The sequence below is a fragment of the Lissotriton vulgaris genome, chromosome 1_1, assembly GCF_964263255.1.
Source record: "Lissotriton vulgaris chromosome 1_1, aLisVul1.2, whole genome shotgun sequence".
In the NCBI taxonomy this organism is placed as follows: domain Eukaryota; kingdom Metazoa; phylum Chordata; class Amphibia; order Caudata; family Salamandridae; genus Lissotriton; species Lissotriton vulgaris.
This window is the reverse complement of record NC_141685.1, coordinates 834,944,938-834,965,106: the sequence shown is the minus strand read 5'-3', so window position 1 is coordinate 834,965,106 and position 20,169 is coordinate 834,944,938. Positions and strand designations below refer to the sequence as shown.

Sequence of the window (20,169 nt, the reverse complement as noted above, 5' to 3'; positions counted from 1 at the left end):
AAGGGAGTGACACCTCCGCTCATCTGCCTCCAGAAAGGCCACTCAGGCACCCACTGGGCTGCTGGCGGCATCCTAACAGCACAGACAGCCCCCAGGCTGCCCCAAAAAGCAGCCCACAGCTTAAACTTGGCTACCCGCCCTTCGGCCATTTCCTGAGTGCCCCATCACCAATCCGAACCTGGCTCGCTCTCCCGAAGAAACGGTAATCTGTAGCATGACCATCCATCACGAACTAGCCTTTCCAGCATTCCAAGCGTGACACACTGTATGATGCTCAAAAATTGGTGGACCTGCCCTCCAGGAATGGCTACAACTACCATCAGGCTCCAGGAGTCTGGCTCATGCTTATGGTAAAGGTGCCCAATGCCTCTCCCCAGTTTGTCTAGTACTCTATGTTTGCACCACTTTTTTCCAGTGGTTCTTGTCGCAGTGCAATATCTGGGCTGCTGACACGCTATTGCAGTAAAAGGGACGGTGTCCTGGGAAATTTGTTTGGTACTGGGGATATGTTCAGAACACAAACCTCATACGTGGGGAGAAATGCACGTTGAGGCTCTGGCGGACATGTCCAAGTATCACGATCTCTGATTCTCAACAGAAGTGGCATGTTAATGGCGAAGCTGGTTAGAGCTCTGGCAACTGACACTGTCCCTAGGAAATGGTGGGGATGGCGAGGAGAGGTGTTATTGCATGTATTTATGGCAGTTTTGTAATGTACTTCGTCCTAGCCCGAAGTTGCTTCAGGTTCTGACAATATAGTGACAGGTGGTTATTGTTTCCAGTGCGAACAAATGATATGTGTTGATGTTTGAGATGGATACAGAGAAATCCAGTGCATTTAATGAGGATTGGGCTTTATTGATTACAGTGGGGAGAGGCATGTGTATTTGTGATATTCTCATGATGACAACTACTTGATCGAATTGTTTATGAGTGGTGTTAAGATAGACTTTTTAGACTCTCTGGGACAACACCTGACTGTAGGTGTTGTACCGTGCATGCCTTAAGACATTCCTTAGGCGGAAATGTTTGCCTCCAGTTGTATATCTTAAATTTGGATGTTCAATAATTAAATATGAAATATTAAACCATAAAACAGTGTAAGTGAGGATGTGAAAATTCTTAAAGTGGAAATGTGTATTGGCATTTGTATTGTGCCTTGGTTTGTCTTCTTCTGGCTGCCACATATATTCTACATAATATCTTCTTGTTTGTAAACCTCTATTTTGCAGTTTCTTAGATTGTGTTGATGGTTATATGTCTTAAATATTTAATGTCATGCTACTTTTATTTGTTTCTCCTTAGGTAACTCTCTAGCAACTTCTTTTGCATTCTATCCAACTTTATTTTTTTTAAACCTTTTTTGTTTTATCGTTTGTAACTGTTTGCTCTTGGGCTACTTTACACCTAAACTATCATTTCCTTTTTTCCTTATCCTTACTGAACTTTATTAGATTTACTTTGCTGTTTTTTTTAAATCTTCCCTTGCCTTTTAGGCACATTTCTGTAACAGTGATGAATTGTTTTGGTAGACCCAGAGAAGTGTGCGCCATTTATCATACCCATACATTCGGGCACTCATTCACTTCTCACTCCAACCGTTCCTGATAGCACAAATCATTCACACCTCATTCCGACCTTTCCTGATAGAATGGATGGAAGCTCAGCCAGTTAACATTCGAATTTCCCCTGTAAAACCTAACGTCCCTTTAACTTTATGATTGTGAACAAATATTCATAAGAGGTACCTATATTACGAGGTCTTGATTGACAACGTTGTGGCGTATGACTGTTCTCTGACTCGTTAATTAATTCACAAAACTCTCACTTGAACAAAACGATTAACTTGAGAATGTTAAGCCTCTTGCATTATTTTATTCAAATAAACGGAAAATGGAAGGGAAACGTGATTCATTCAATATTTAAACATGGCGACCATGGCAATCCAACAAATTACAGACTCATATCGCTGATAGACGTTGAAGCAAAGCTCTACGCCTCTTGTATCCTCCTAAAGCTGCAAGACCTGATTGAAGAATCTCACAGAATCCCCTGGTTCCAGACAGGATTTAGGCGGGGTATGGGGACAATCACCAACTTAACTTGCCTGTCACTATTAATGGACAGAACAGCAGTAAAGGGCACACGATTATACGCGTGTTTTGTTGATATCAAATCTGCCTTCGACAGAGTTAATCAAGAGCGTCTATGGGGCAAATTGCAGCTTTGGGGGACGCCATCAAAATTAATACAGGCAATAAAAGTTTAGCATGAAGATACATGGGCAAAGGTTAAATTGGGAAATGGAGCTTACACAACAAGGAACATACCAACATACCAGGGCCTAAAACAAGGCTGTGTTTTAGCGCCCACCCTTTTTAACCTTTTCCTTTCCGATCTCGCAATAGTGCTGGACACAGATGAAGTGCACCCTCCGTCGTTAGCAAACCGACGAATTCCCTGTCTGCAATACGCAGATGACATAGTCCTGCTGAGTAAAACCCCAGTTGGTCTACAAAGAGCTTTAAACATCTTATCAGTGTACTTAAGACAAGAAGGGCTGGACTTAAACAAAGAAAAAACCAAAGTGGTACGTTTAGTAGACCCAAAAATACTCAGTTTCACATGGACGTTCAACGGGACGAAGGTGAACGAACAAGGTTCGTATAAATATCTTGGAGTAACAATATCCAGGGAGCAAAACTAACGGAGCATATAACTGCAATACGCGCAAAAGCCCAAAGTCTAATCTTTGCTTACCGGTTGCTAAAAACAAAAATGAATTGCCCGAACTACAATCACCTCTTGAAGGTCATGTCGGCACAAATTTTACCATCATTATCTTACGGTCTCGTCACCTGGTGCGGCGAGGAAATAGACTTGCTAAACGAGCTTCAAACCAAAATCTATAAAGCAGTTTTTAACCTTCCAAAGTGTGCTTCAGCCCCGCAAGTAAGGCTTGAATTCGGTCTGCAAAACCAGAAATATAGGAGCATGAGCGGCTTCATAAAACTGTGTCACAAGTTAAGATCTGCAGATCCGGATTCAATGGATTGGCTAAACTGGGAAGCCATAAAAAATCAAGGAGTGAATGGAACCCTGTGCCCTTGGGGAAAACATTTGAAATCCTGCGTAACAGAGCTGGGGCTGGAAGGAGCGTGGGAATCTGTGACAGATAAAGCAACCATAAGCAGACTAGCCAACAAGGCGGCAAGGACGAAATCTTTCCAAGATGACAAAGCAACACTTCCCAAGAGGCGACATGGTTGGACCATAATCAACTCCTTCAAAGCCGGACGACCGCACGCATACTTAACCTCTCACTTCAATGTGCACATAAAAAGAGCTTTTACAGCCTATAGGATGGGTATGCACATTTCAAAAGACTTACTACCATCCTGGAAAGGTAACCACCAGACTGAGAGTTGTAGACTTTGTGGCTATAAAACAGAATCACTAGCCCACTTTTTGTGCCTCTGTCCGGCTCTACTGGTTCAACGTCGATGTTTACTAAAACAGATCTGCAACGAGTTAAAAATCCGCACCTGCAGGCAAGCGGTAACTTGCTGGCTGGGAGGGAGTTCAATTATTTTGGCATGCCGGGGTATAAAATTCCTGGCAGAAGTGAAAAAACGCCTGAGTCTTGTGGAACAAGGACATGGTGAAATAAGCGGTGGAATAACGCTGCCTTGATCCGAATGACTGGTAACCCTTGCACAAACATGTAATAACATTCTGACTTCCTAACGCCGGTGGGAGTTTCCCTGGAAGAAACCCTTTTTAAAACTGTGTTACATCATTTTTAATAAAGGAAGAGCCTAACCTTTCTTAGTAGTATTTTTGTATCAAAATTAACATGTGGAAATTGTAATGATTTTAATTAATTATGCAATAAACCTTTTGACAATATTCAAATAAATGAGGGGAAGTTTATAACATTTTCATTACCTTTTGAGGTTGAGTCTAGACAACAGCCAACCTTTCAATGTGAACTTAGCAAGCTTTCAAATATGAAGTGCATGCACACGTTTGTTTGTACAATTCGTTTTTTACCAAACGTGCACCAATAAGTTAGTATGAGGTTGAGAAGTGCGATGCTGACACATTGAAAGAAATATATAACATATTTTAAGGCATGCAGCAATCTCTAATTTTAACCTGTGCATTTGTAGGGGCTTGGTAGAGAACCTGATGCATAGAGTAAATTGTTACCTCTCTGCTATGGGGTTTAAAGAGAGGTAAAATAGGACTCATGTGTGTTTTTCTTATGAAATGGTGTCATATTTTGGCAGGGCCCGCTTTAGCCCTGGTGGCGCCCAGTGCGACAGTCTTTTTTGGTGCCTCCCCTCACTATTACCTACTCCTTGGAATCCTTCCCCACCCGGCAAAAGGGCCCCTCATCTCTACACAGAACCTCTCTCACATACAATTAAAATAATGTAAACCTCTGGGAAAGGCTGGGTGTAATAATCCACTCGCCTATCCACATAAAATATAGCTCTGTTCTTTGCAGAAGGCATATTAACCCTCAGCACCACTTTATGGTCATCAAAACTGCCACTAGGGAAAACTCAGATCCATCTTTCTCTAGCAGGAACATCAATCACAAGATTTATCTTGACATTTTTATTGCTGCCTGAAAGCTGTGTGTAGAAGGAACTCTCCAGCAGGTGCTTTTTAATTGTAAGTTATTGTTAAACTCAGCACCTGCCCCTCCCAGCTCCCCTCGCCACCCCAGGCCAGTGCCCCCTCCAGCTCAATGCCCAGTGTGACCGCACTGTTCGCACCGCTCTAATGCTGGCCCTGTGTTTTGGCAACCTGCTTTTGTGTAAATATTGATTTTTCTTTTGACTGTATTCTAAAACAGGCAATTTTGTGTGTTCTAGTGCAACAACCGATAATCAACTGCAGATTCAGCCTATATATGCTCACCACTGCATTCCATTAGTGGCATGTGTATTGTTGAAATTATATTATAGTCCACATTGAACAAACACAAATCTTACAACACTATGACAACAATTGAAGTAAGGAAAATTCTTCCTGCTCACTAGGTAGTTTTTGTTAGTGCTCTGCGTCTGTTTGTCCAAAGTATACACTGTCATCTCTCCCCCACATACCCACTTCCCCTCTCATCTCTCTCTTCAACTCCCGCTGCCCACTCTCATCTCACAAAAAAACACTGCCCTCTCCCATCCCTCACTCACACTACCTGTCTCCTCTTTATACTGCCTACTCACACATGCTACCTTCCTCTACCTCCTCACACTGTGCACTAATCCATCTCTCATCTCCCCCCAGGTGCCCCTTCCACTTGTCCCTCTATCCCTCTCTCGAACATTTTCTCACCCATCTTTCTCACTCACGCACTATTCCCACCTATCTCATGTGGTTAACTTCAGGTCTTCAAGCACAGTTTCTATCCCGTAAGTTTTTATTGTTTCCGTCCCTCAAACCCACACTTTCCTCCCCTTCTTAGAGTATCTTCTGTATACACAAAACTCCCTCTTTACGCGTCTATATCCTTCTCTCCCCTTCTTTCTATCTTTCTCACACACTATTTCGGCTCATCTGTCTCAAGTTCAAAAACAGCTTCCTACACACGCTACCTATACCTCTCATTCTTCCTTTCTGTCTATTCTCTGCAGCTCTCACCACTATCTATTCACCGTGCCACATTATTCCTCTACACAAATACACTACATAACACACAGTTCTACAGCTAACAACTCCAATACAACCCACATAATTCCACCCCACACCACATACACCCACTACACTCCAAAACAAAACACATAGGTAAAAAACATTATCATTTACAACTCCAATAACTATAACTCTCACGATTGCGAGACCTATTGCATTGCAAAATGCTTGTTTTCTTATTGTCATGACTCGGTCTTCCTTAAACAAAAAAGGTAATGCCATTTATTTTTAAATACAAGTTTGGGGTGGGGCTTAGTGTTTCCGCTACTGAAGCGCTGCCACGGTCCAGCCACTAACTTAGGACTCCATGACACATTGGAGACTCCAGGGAGTAGCAGTGGGAGGTAGAGCTACAGCACTGAATAAAACCTTTCACCTCGGCTACAAGTCCTCGAAGAGTAAGGGACCCTCTGCACTGTTCTGAGATCAAGATACCCGAATCAAGACAAACAATGCAGGGGCAAAATAAAACAAACTGGAGGGGTGGGGGGAAGGGCACTAACAAACAAAAGGCACAGCTGCCATTTTTCCGACTGAGGCTTGCTGCGCTAGTTGAATAAACTTTTTTTTAAAAGCAATGGGGGAGAGTTTTTCCTGCCTGCAACAGCAAGCAGGAAAAAACATTTACCCAAATATTGCTCGGCGGCTGTAATTAAAGCCTACCAAGTAACAACATAAGGGGGTGTCCTCATGGGAGGTTACAAAATGAGACAAGGCGGTACTAAGGAGGGACTATTAACAAGCATTTACAAATGACAATGACACAAGCCAATGAAAAATATGGGTGGAGAGAGGGCGGAGCTTCATGTCCATACTCGAATACAGCATGCCTCGCAGAGCAGCACATGCGCTGCCCATGCTCGACCTAAAAAGATATGGGGCAATTTGTCTCTATATGTGTTTGTGCAAAAGACTTGGGTGTGTTTGAGTATGTGTGTATATACACACTCATACACATATATAGATGAGTCTTTCATTGCCTCCCATTCTCCCACTTTTCAGTTGTTCTTTCTCTCTTCTCCTTTGGACCAGTCCTTTTGTCAACAAGGACCGTTCAGCTAACTTTCATAATAAGGAAAGGTAAATTACAATATGTTTTCTTCTTCCCCATTTTTGTATTGTTAATTGATCTGGTGGGCATTGATGTTTGGGTGTAGGAATCAGTAAGTGTGCTTTTTTGTGGTTTGCTTCTAAGTGTGCACTTGCAAACTTAATTTTGGATTGTTTTGGCCTATTTTTTTGGTTACTTGACATCAGGGTTGGCTTTCCTGGTGCGTGTAATAGTGTAAACATAATCATCATTAAAGAACTTAGAGGCTCATTGTGTGCAGGTCAACACACTGCAAGTGTGTTGGAAGCTCATGGAGACCTTGAAGGTGCCATCATTTTTTAGGGCTCTTTTGTTGTGCGTCGATTACATAAACATGTCCTGGAGGTCGCTGTGACCTGGGAGGTGCATTCATTTCCTGTTGTGTCTCTTGCGGTTACTAGATTGTAAACACATAATGTAAAGTTTATTGAGACCTGAAAGTAGCATAATTTGAAGAAGGGGTGCTATAAGCGGATGAGGAGGTGCCACCACTTTAGATTATTGAGGGGGGTGCTTTTGGTTACCTCTATACACTAACATGCTTTGAAACTCATGGAGACCTTGAAGTTTCACAATTTTCCTGAGGGGTTCCTTGTTGCTACCAGGTTACTCAAACATCAGTAGAAGCTGGTGTCCCTAAGGTGCTTCCATCTCCTGAGTGAATTAGGAACCCCTTGCTCCCACACTACACAAAAACACCATGAAGGGCATGGATACCTTGACATGCCTCCATTTCCTGGGCGATATGGAGGACCCTTGCTCCCACATTACATAAGCATGGCTTAGGGTTGATGGAAACCAGGAGATGAGTCCATTTCCTAAGGGATTAGGGGTACTGCTGCACCCATATTACACACACACACACACACACACACAAACTGAAGGTCACAGGGACCTTGGAATGGCTCACTGAAATCTCTTTATTGATGTCATAATTTCAATTTCACAATTGCTTTCTCAAATTTTCTTGAAAATACACCATTTAGTAACCCTTTTTTAAAATTTCCCCAGGGTGAGAACCTCCCTCCCCACCCCAAAAACCTCCTTATGATGATTGCGCTCGCTCCCTTGCCACAGGGCACGCGTCACCTACTTTTAATCACCACCATTTTCAAATGTCACCAGCGGCTACTATTCAAATTTCTTCCTACTGCCAGTCCTGCACCTGAGCATTAAATGTCTGGCCCTAAAATGTCATGTCTACATTTGAAAAGATGTACTATGCGTAAGTAAATAATTTACTCAATTCGCAGTCAATATAAATATATAACAACTCATGCCAGTATTGAAGGTTTAGGGGCAATACTTTCAGAGCTTTTAGGTGGTCAAGAAAAAACTGCATCTTTTACACGCAGAAGGTTCTGAGGACCAACATTGTAGGTGAACAACAGTATACAGCAGAACTTCTGAGTACTGCATGACTCAGAAGAATATGCTTTCCTGCCCTGTACAGTTTTTCCTGTGCAGACTCTGTCATTTACCGTTTACCCCTAGAGAAATTATGCAATATCAAAGAGGAATCCCCTTGTTGAAGTGGACTGATACCCCAGCGTGGTGCTCTGACGTTGAGTATGAGAACTCAAGGCGCAACCCTCTTAAAGAGAGATGGTACTACCCTCTCAAACAGTTTTTTTGTGGCTGGTGTTGGTGCCAGCATGATTAATAGTGAAGGAGCAGACCTTGTAACTGTTTCATTCAAGGGGATATGCCAATTGGCTTCCCTTTTTGAAAATGGTTCTATCAAGCTCCATTAACCAGGTCTTGCCTCTATACACTTCGGAAATGTGTAGCTACAGTGGGCCTGATTTACTAACCTTTCACACAATGATTGCAGCAAGGCAATGTGCAATATCTGCTAAGATATGGCATCCTTCTGCTCTCTCATAGTACTGGAGCACTTCAGGGAGCCTTGCACCAATAAATGCACCCTTGCATCATGGTGCAAGGGTGCCTGTGTTACAAGTAGAATTGCACACATAAAAAGAAGAAATAACTAGGAGAAAAAAGATGTATCTTCTTTTTGTGTCATCCTCTGGAAAGCCAGATGATTTCCCATTTTTACAAACCTTTGTAAATCAGGAATTGCGTGAATTCCATGGGTGAATTCATGGAAATGCAATGCTCCGCCAATGGAACATCTCCCAGAATTAAATGTAATGCAACACGGCGCAGCTGCCTTGCGTTACATTTATCAACAAAGCTGCAGAAGGTCGCGCAAATCAACCCTTGAGTGGCTTTGAAAATATCTAATAGCATTTTGTGTTGTGGCTATGCCACAAAACCGGTAAAACCATGTTGTAAAATGTTAGTAAATCTGGCGCTGTTTGTATATGTGTATGTGTCATGGCTTTAGTGTAAGGACTGTATGCACATTAGTAAGAATGCTCAGTGGAATTCATTTAAGAGTCCTTAGAACCGGAGTTGAGGGTGAGATTTGAGCAAATCGTTCCGGGTCACTGCTGACCTGGGAATCTGCCCTTTGTGTAACCCCCTCATAGTTTGCAGTGAGATAATACATTGTTACGAGGGGTGATGAGTGCAGTGCATCTTACTTTCAAAGCCCTTTCTCATAGAACACTACGCTCCCACCATGCTTGTTCACCATGTGCATGAGTTGAGACAAGACCTGCGGTTTGAAGGGCTAACACATTCTACCTAGGTCAGTGACAAACCAGCCCAAGACAGGCTCCTGTTTTTCGGGGCCTTGGCATGAGCTAATTGTGCATTGGACATGCAGTACTTGATTGAAGGAGCTTCCCTGGAACTTAAACACTTTAGAAGAGCTGAGAGGTCAATTCCGACTATAAGTACTGGTCCTCTTGACTCAGTAAGTCATTGGAGAATTTCTCTTCAATCCAACGCAGAGCTGCAGACTATTGTGAAATAGACAATTGTGTTTCAGCCGCAGCACTTTGTGAATGGCTATCATGATTCACTAAGCTTGGACTAAGGAAAAGCTACGGTATTGTCCTGAACCAAAACGACTACTTCCTGTTGCATACCAGAGAACCATAGGCCAGCTGTAGCCATGAGATTTGTGAGACTTAACATGTGACTGCACCAACCAGCATGAGGCCTCTCTATCCAACTGAATGAGGATACCCTCAACTGTCATATATTCCTGTTTCATCTGAGGGCCCAAGGAAAGAGTCACCAGTTACAACATTTGCGGTGAGTCTGCTTTCTTCCAGAACCACCTGTGTTGAGGGTAACCTGTGTGCCTATCCAGTTCCTTCAATGGTGCTTGGAAGTAGGGGTGAGAGATAGATTCTGCTGCACCGGTGGAATTGGTGGAATTTTGAGCACTCTGCGTTACGCAGAGTTTTATCTCATGGGCAGCTCAAAAACAGTAAGTTGGCGTGCACAACGTAAATTTAGCACCCGATAACATGATTTTCAGTTGCCTGCCCCTGAGAGATTTCTCTTAAGCAGGCAGTCATGACCGTTAACAGTCAGAAAGCTGCTGCTCCAGTAGAAAATCTACTCGAGCGGCAGCAAAATCAAGCCAGAAAGCTGCACGCTGGCACACCCCAGGGTATGCTCAGACGTGAGTCCCTTGCTCACTTTGCCACTGGATTCAAGCAAGCCGTGCTGAAGACGGCTGGAATGGCAGAAACTGGTCCTTGGAAGCTTGTTTCCGGTCCAGGGAAGACATGGCTTGGCAGTTCGGGCTGGACTGTTTCCATGAGGCACAGGGTCAGACTGATTTGCATATAGCCATGTCTGAACTGGGGTGGCAGAGTGGGCTAAAGAACGGTGATGGATTAAACCCAGATCTTTTGACTGGGTATGAGTGTTTGATTGATTCAGATACTCCGTCCATCACCACCCCCAGGCTATGCTCAGACGTGAGTCCCTTGCTCACTTTGCCACTGGATTCAAGCAAGCCGTGCTGAAGGCGGCTGGAATGCCAGAAACCGGTCCTCGGAAGCTTGTTTCCGGTCCAGGGAAGATATGGCTTGGCAGTTCGGGCTGGACTGTTCCCATGAGGCACAGGGTCAGATTGATTTGCATATAGCCATGCCTGAACTGGGATGGCAGAGTGGGCAAAAGAACGGTGATGGATTAAACCCAGATCTTTTGACTGGGTGTGAGTGTTTGATTGATTCAGATGCTCCGTCCATCACCACCCCCTTTTGTGCCGCACGCTGGCACACAGCATGGTGCTGTTTGAGCCAATTTTTCAGCGCAGAACGAGCTCTCAGTGCTAAATCACAATGTGTGTAGTGCAATGTGCCTTTTTCCACCCGACTCTCACTGAATTTTGTTTTGTAACTTTGTAGAATTCTGCGGAGGAAAACGCCGTGCGTTCCGTCCAGGACTACATGGAAGAGAGGCAGCTGGTTTGAAAACACAAATCCAAAAACAGTTGACCACATGAATATCTGCAATATGGTTGTAGAGATTTAACAATTTGAACCACCGTTCCATACTCCAAGGATTGGCCTGGCACCAGCTTTAATGTGGCCAATCATAATGTCAGCGGCCATCATGGCCCCTTAAAAATCGAAACATGACTGGCATATTTTAATATATAGCACTGAGAATTATTTGGTGCCCTAGTGGTAATTACAGTGATAGGGAACAGACCTCAGCTGTAGGGCCCCCCACCACGACCACTATAGCTGTTGGTCTTGTAGACACCTGTAGTATTGTCCACAGGCATGGGAATTGGGCACTCCCCCTTTCAACCAATTTGTTGGTGTTTGCCAGGCTTTGGGAGTTCTCTTCTGGCAATTATTGGGAGGATTGTGGGCACTGCATTGAACTAGCGGTTTATGTAGCAGTTGTATTGAAACCTAGTAAAACGATTGCCACTTTAACATCAGCATAAATCTCAGACTGGTGTTAGGCTAGTGAACGCACTGAACTATATCAAGGAATTGATTATGCACAGTGCTCTTTCTTGAGAACGCATTGTCTGAAGTGTCTCTATTGCTGTAATTGGACAGCCATCCATAATCTGGTTCCATGTTTGCAAACTGAGTATTGATTTTATTCTTACAAATTAGGGACCTTATCAAGAACACTTCCATAGACTTAATCTTGGGCACAAATCTCAATGTTAAAATAAAAATTAGCACTTAGGGCCTCATTAGGATCGCGGACGGACTTGCGTCCGTCCGCGACCCCAGAGGATGAGGGAACGTCTGCATGGGCTGCGGCGTTCCCTCATGTGCGATTAGGATGTGACCGCCACCCTGGCGGTCACATCCTGGATATTTAACATTGCGGCGGGTGCTGCTTCAAGCAGCACCCGCCGCAATGTTAAAAGTGCATGTTTAACATTTACATGCACAAAGCGGCAGGCACCGAGCGGTGCCTGCCGCTTTGTGCAAGTAAATGCTGGGGGGTACCATAGGTACCCCCCATGTGCACCCCCCACCCGCCAACACCCTGGGGGCCCGCAACGGGCCCCCAAAATCAAAAATACACATGCTTTTCCACGGCAGAAAAACCGCAGCGGAAAAGCATGTTTACAAATGCTTCCTAATTTGGCTGGCGGTGTCTGATAGACACTGCTAGCCAAATGAGAGCTTTTCCGCCACAGTTGTAATCCGACCGCGGCGGGAAAGCAGCGGACAGTAACCAAGACCCACCAGCCATTGTAATGCCGCGGTGGGTCTTTGGTGAGTCCGCAGAGGATTTTCTGCCTCCTCCGGGCCGGAGGTGGCTTCCCCCGGCCCGGAGGAGGCGGAAAATCCTCCATCATAATGAGGCCCTTAGTTTGTTAGCACTATAATAATGTGTGGGATCAAAGCTCCTAGAAAGAAGTTTCTGGAGAGTCTCATTTATATTTGCTGATTCTCATTTTATATATTCTATTTAGTTTATGTGTCTTCAAATACTTTTATTTTTGTAAAAGTAATGCACTCACTAACCATTCAGTTATTAAAGGGGATGGAGATATTTTGTGCTCTGAGAGGTACGCTTATGAGCCCCCTTTGCGTTAATCTTGCACCACGCAACAAGGTGCAAGAGTTGCGCAAATGTAAAATTAGTTTTATGATGCCACTCAAGGCCACCTTGCATAGCCCTGTGTAGTTTCTTAAATCTCGAGTGATGTAACACAGTGCACATCACTGCTTTGCATTACTCTGCACCAGGAAGTCATTTCCATGGGTGGTGTGTGGTGTTCCAGCGCAAAATCCTTGGATTTTGATGCATTCCCAGATTTACAAGAACAGGTAAACATCGGAAGCACCAAAGAGATACTGCTCCCCAGGAGAGGCGTAACAAGGAGAAACATCTTTATTTCTCCTTGTTTTTTCCTCTTTCTATGTGTGCTGCATGCTACAGCAAACATAGATAGAGGAAAATGCCTCTCAGGTTTGTTTTTGTGCAGGAAGGTGCCCCTCCTGCATAAAAGCAATCCTGCCTACAAGAGAGGCACCCTTACACCATGGTGCAATTGTGTCTGCAGTAGCGCTAGGCTGTCATAATGGCACCAGCACAAGGGAAAAGGACAGGAATGCACCATACTGGATAATACAGAGCATTCCTGCCCTTTCCCTATGATGCAGGGAGGTGGAGCAGGAGGACTTGCTGCCCTGCCCAGTGCCACAAAACTCATAAATATGCCCCTGAGTGTCTATACTTTCATCGCTACCTAAACTAAGCGCTGGACTGTCTTCTGCTTTGTAACCAAAGTAATGTGTTAAAGGAAAGTACGCGGTTATTTAAAATGGGGGCCAATGAAACAGTGGCCGATGACACCTGTGGTAAATGGTGCAAACTCACTGAGTCCACTAATTGCTGACTTCAAGACCTGGCCTGAGAAAAGTTTGAGCAATTGCCTAGAATACTACATGAAATGATGATATTTGGCAAAATGCTGGCTTTAAGGATAGTTGGTCAGCGCCCTCCTATTATATCAAAAGGAAAAACCTCATCTATATTAAATCAAAGTTGGTGCTACCCGGTGAGAGGCAGCCAACCTCTAAAACATTGAGACTCTGCTGATGAATGTTCATCAGTGTACTAGGTGCACAGACATGGATAAAGAATCAAGCTACACCAATTTAAATACGAAAAGCAAACTCATACACAGTTATTTTAAACATATATAAATGTAGTTATTACCGATCACTGTATGATCGGATCAATAACAGTCTCAACTATCATATACAATGTGGATAATCAAATGTTAAACAAATGAAAATCAGTACATGAAAAAACATATGGTTAAGATCGTGCAACGAATGTGCGGCAATCTAATGCAATTTCGGCGAAAAAAACTAGCCCAGCCCAATGCATTTTGGGATCTGTTGCATCCCTTCTTCAGGGGCCACTGAAAAAATGATAAACAAGTACTCGTATTACAATGCTGTTGTTGCATAGACAACATTATTTACAAAAAGGAGAACGTTCAGGAAAGGCCCACTAAGCCCTGAATAGCCTTTATAAACTTGCACATGGCAAGAAACAGAATGGTGATAGTGTACTTAAGCCAGCCCATGTGTAAAAGTCAGATGTGACTAAATGCCACACAACATGAAAAAACCAAGATGGTGCACAAACACCATGTCCACAAACAGACACTTACTGGTTACTGAAAGCCGATGACCACAATGTACTGCTATGCTACTGCAGCTCGAGCTATGGATCTGTGAGAAAATTGGCATACTAAGTACCCTATCTATATAAAATCAATACGGACTCTACACTATGTAGTAGACACATTACCAAAATCGTCATTACCTCACAACTGAAGTACACTCAACCCAATGGGAAAGAATGTCACAGGAATCACCAGAATGTCTGCTTACAACAAATAATGATGATGTTACAAGGCAATGTCCACACGTGTGACCAAAATCCCTTCAACCCTACACATCCTCTTTTAGATAAAGTGGAAGCTCTTATTTTACCTCGAATTCCTGGGATTGTGATGAACATGCAGAAACTTCTATCCGATATGTGCGTGTACTCTCCCTTCTTCCAGCTTGTAGTTTCTAAAGAATTATATAAGACCTCAGCATTACAAGGTAATCCCAAAACCAATGACGACCCCCTTAAAAAACAAACTTTGTACCACCGCCAAAACTAAACTGCATGCTTAGTGCAATACCATCAGTTTAAACAACACGCTGTAAAACAGCGCTGCTGGCCACCTACCCAATCACAAACTTTGGTACTCCGAACTGCTTGATCCTCTGTTGCAAGTTCCAACCTTGAGTCAGACCATTCCAAACGGAACCCTGTAGCATTAATAATTAAAGCTCACGCGATCTTCACCAATGCACGTAATGTTTACGGAAACAAAAGGAGGACTCAGTGTTTCAGCGCCATTTTAGGCTAGTCAAAATGCTGCTGTCAAGCAAGCTCCTGATACAACATAAACGTGTGGCTAGATATTACTCGACGCCACATATACAGAACTCAAAACTCCAACTACAGTGCTCCAATGATCACTAGTATGCACTAAAAGACAAAGAATAAAATATTGATACCCCAAAGTTGACGACGCCAACTGTGGCTGATATAAATGTAACTGAGGACAACTGAAGTGAATAAGACCTGGCCCTCACTGCCAATTACTCACTGCTGCGAAAAAAAGACTGCTAACTCAAAATCAGTATATAAAACACGTAATCCCAATAAATCACGCGACAAGGTGCTACTCGGGACTGCACATCGCTGTGTAAAGCGCAAGATGATATCAACAATAGTAAGTGTATAGCGATTCTATCAATTAAGTGATAAATCCTCAAGGCAGTCAGAACTAAATTACTAAAGCTGCTGCATGCAAAGAAGAATGTCAAGATGAGTAGCCTCTAAATATTAATCTCAATAACAAAGGAAACCACAGTGTAAACACATTTATATTATATAAGATGTGTGAAGACATGTGAAGCAAATAAAATAAAATAAAATAAAAAATAAAAGATAATTTGATTACAAAAAAGTTGCCATGTGTATTACATCACAATATAGATATAGAAAATCAATATAAAAATGACCACCATCAGAAGAACTTATGACACACATCAACATACCGTCTTAAAGAAAACACAACATTTCCAGTTTGTCATTGAGACCACCTGGCATCATTGTCTGATTGTCTTGCACCACCACAATTCCCCTTGAGATAATACCCTGGCATAATCACAACCTACTTCATTAGGTAACAATTGCAAAATTGTGAACCTTAATTGAGCAATAGAGTGTTTGTGTTCGAACCATTGTGACACCAAATGTGATTTGACGTTGCGTGTTCGAATGGTACTCTTATGCTCTGAAATGCGCACCTTAATTTTACGTGTGGTTTTGCCAACATATAGAAGGCCACAAGGACATTTGATGCAATATACAACACCTGCGAAGTTGCAGTCTACGTTGTATCTCAACTTAGTTATCTTGCCTGAGTGTGGATGGTTGATTGTGTAAAATCGAGATGGGATTTACTAAAAAGTGAACCAGATTTCAATGGATTATTTTCTTGAGAACCTTTGTTTGCCTATACGAGAAGTAGGAACCTCAAAGAATTGTTGATGCATCCAACTGAATCCGCTCAATCCACACATAACGGTATGCGCAAGTGCTATAACTGTGTAAATTGTAATAATGCAATCTTAGGAGACATAACCAACCAACCATCCACACTCAGGCATGATAAATAAGTTGAGATACAATGGAGACTGCAACTCTGCAGGTATTATATATTGCATCAAATGTCCTTGCGGCCTTCTATATATTGGCAAAAGCACACGTAAAATTAAGGTGCGCATTTCAGAGCATAAGAGTACCATTCGAACAAGCAATGTCAAATCAAATTTGGTGTCACACTGGTAGGAACACACACTCTATTGCGCAATTAAAGGTTCACAATTTTGGAATTGTTACCTCATAAAGTAGGTTGTGATTATGCCAAGGTATTATCTCAAGGGAAAGTGTGGTGGATCAAGACAATGCAGACAATGATGCTAGGTGGTCTCAATGACAAACTGGAAATGTTGTGTTTTCTTTAAGACGGTATGTTGATGTGTGTCACAAGTTCTTCCGATGTTGGTCATTTTTATATTGATTTTCTATATCTAGATTGTGATATAATACTTACACATGCCAACTTTTTTGTAATCAAATTCTCTTATTTTGTATTTTATTTGCTTCACATGTGTTCACACATCTTGTATAATATAAGTGTGTTTCACAGGGTGTTTTCCTTTGTTGTTGAGATTATTATTTAGAGGCTACTCATCTTGACGTTCTTCTTTGCATGCAGCAGCTTTAGTAATCTAGTTCTGACCGCCTTAAGGATTTATCACTTAATCAATAGAATCGCTACGCACTGACTATTCTTGATATCATCTTGCGTCTTACACAATGATGTACAGTCCGAGTGGCACCTTGTTGAGTGATTTATTGTGATTACGTGTTTTATCTACTGATTTTGAGTTAGCAATCTTTCTTTCGTGGCAGTGAGTAATTGGCAGTGAGGGCCAGGTCTTATTCACTTCAGTTGCCGCCAGTTACATTTATATCAGCCACAGTTGGTGTCATCAACTTTGGGGTATCATTTTTTTATTCTTTGTCTTTTAGTGTGTGGCAGTGATCATTGGATCACCGTAATTGGAGTTTTGAGTTCTGTATATGTGGCATTGAGCGATATGTAGCCACACGTTTATGTTGTATCAGGAGTTTGGTTGACAGCAGCATTTTGACTAGCATATGATGGCGTAGACACAGAGTCCTTCGTTTGTTTCCGTAAATGTTACTCGTGTTGGTGAATATCGCGTGAGCTTTAATCATTACAGCTACAGGGTTCAGTTGGGAATGGTCTGACGCGGGGTTGAAACTTGCAGCAGACGATCAAGCAGTTCGGAGTACCAAAGTTCGTGATTCGGTAGGTGGCCAGCAGCGCTGTTTCACAACGTGTTGTTTAAACTGTTGACATTGCACTAAGCATGCAGTTTAGTTTTGGCAGTGGTACAGAGTTCGTTTTTTAAGAGGGTCGTCATTGGTTTTGGGATTACCTTGCAATGCAGAGCTCTTACATAATTCTTCAGAAACTACAAGCTGGAAGAAGGGAGAGTACACTCACATATCGGATAGAAGTTTCTGCATGTTCATCACAATCCCAGGAATTCGAGGTAAAATAAGAGTTTCCACTTTATCTGAAAGAGGATGTGTATGGTTGGTCACAATTGTGGATATTGCCTTGTAACATCGTCATTTTTTGTTGTAGGCAGACATTCTGGTGATTCCTGTGACATTCTTTCCCATGGGGCTGAGTGTACTTCAGTTGTGAGGTAGTGATGATTTTGTTCATGCGTCTACTACATAGTGTAGAGTCCGTATTGATTTTTATAGATAGGGTCCTTAGCATGCCAATTTTCTCACAGATCCATAGCTGGAGCTGCAGTAGCAAGCAGTACATGGTGGTCATCGGCTTTCAGTAACCAGTGAGTGTTTCTTTGTGGACATGGGGTTTGTGCACCATCATGTTGTTTGGCATTTAGTCACATTTGACTTTTACACACGGGGCTGGCTTAAAGTGTTATTGAGTACACTATCACCATTCTGTTCGTTCATTTCTCTATTCACTAGCACTTGAGGCTCTCTTGTTTGGATTTTTATCATGAGAAGCATGATTGCGTCTTCACAATCCTAGTTTCTTGCCATGTGCAAGTTTATAAAGCCTATTCAGGGCTTAGTGGGCCTCTCCTGAACGTTTTCCTTCTTGTAAATATTTTTGCCTATGCAACAACAGCATTGTAATACGAGTACTTGTTTTTACAGTGTCCCCTGAAGAAGGGATGCAACAGATCCCGAAATGCATTGGGCTGGGCTGGTTATTTTCGCCGAAATCGCATTAGATTGTTGCACATTAGTAGCACGATCTTAACGATATGTTTTTTCATGTACTGATTTTCATTTGTTTAACATTTGATTATCCACACTGTTTATGATAGTTGAGACTGTTATTGAAATGATCATACAGTGATCGGTAATAATTACATTTATATATGTTTAAAACAACTGTGTATGAATTTGCTTTTCATATTTAAATTGGTGTAGCTTGATTATGTATCCATGTCTGTGCACCTAGTACACTGATGAACATTCTTCAGCAAAGTCTCAAAATGCTGGTTTTGACATTTTGCACTGTTGCACTGTTGTTTGGCGTGACATGTGTCCTCACATACATTTTTGCAGGAAGGACTTGTTTCACTATAAAAAAGCACAACATTACGTGTGACATTAACAACAGCCTGTTATGCTCAGATCATTCCTATCCTTCTGTGCTAGGATTGTCACTCACATAAAGTCTCAATTTCCCTCTATGGAATAACAGCTTATTCTCAGGCATTTTGTGTAACAATTGTAAAATGAAATGCTGGAATTCCCATAATATTACGACGGCGTAAAATTGTGACCATCCAAATTAGGTCTAGCAGAAAGGAGGTTTATTATCATTTTATTTTTAAAGGTTCTATTGGCCGGGCCGAGTCTTGGGGCTGTGGCCATCACGGGGTCAGTCATTCGGGGGAGTGGTGGGCACTGAAAACAATGCACATGTCAGTTTGGCCGGCCATCTCAGGACAAGTGCACTGTGCTGTCTCCAACACAAGCTGTGTTGCCAGGTTGCAGACAGCAAGCACAGGCTCCCAGTCTCTCTCCGAGCGCAAATTCAAGGTGCTCAGGCCAATCCTGATGCTGCTTTCAGGGATGGGGGCAGCATCAGGATTGGCCGCAGGGGAGTCTGAAAGCCTGTGCTGCAGCGAGAATTCGGAGGAAAAGAGCAGCAGCCCGGGCTTCAGATAAGTTTCTCTTTTCACTTTTTTCTATTTTCTTCGTAGCTGTGTCCCCTCCCCCATCCTGCCACTCTGCCCACACACGAGCCACTACTGAGTACCAGAGAATTGCAACTATGATATTCTCTGACAGAAATATAATCTCTAGATATCAGCTACAAAAAATCGCATCATTGGAGTTAATAATAGATAGTCTTCAACCAAAGGACAACAATTTTAAAAATAATATTTAGCACCCAATATTTCTGGCAGACTATATTTTTGGTACCAATATACTGACATAAAACCACCTCTGCCACATAAAAATCTTACTTGGGGCTATACAGGGATTAATTTTACTGTATCGAGTTTCAGTCATGTACTTTATTCTTTTAACATGAGCCACTGAGGTCATTTAGAGGGTTTCTCATTGCACTGATGTTCGTTGGCGTTCAATAAGAAATTTAACAAAAGCAAGATTGTGCTAAATATTGATCTCAATGGAAATTGCAAGGCATATTTATCAAGGTTTTAGGGTGATGCAATACCTAACTGAGAGTTATCAAGCCACGCAAGGCCACTTTGCCCCAGGGAGGCATTCCATAGTTGGAGCGTGGGTGTTTCCACGCATTCATC

General features: G+C 42.6%; 1 protein-coding gene across 1 annotated transcript in view; it reads right to left on the bottom strand.

The window, feature by feature from the left end:
- The window catches only part of LOC147747975 (cytochrome P450 2D6-like), a 250,654-nt gene that overhangs the window by 12,107 nt on the left and 218,378 nt on the right, over positions 1 to 20,169 (bottom strand). The window lies entirely within an intron of this gene.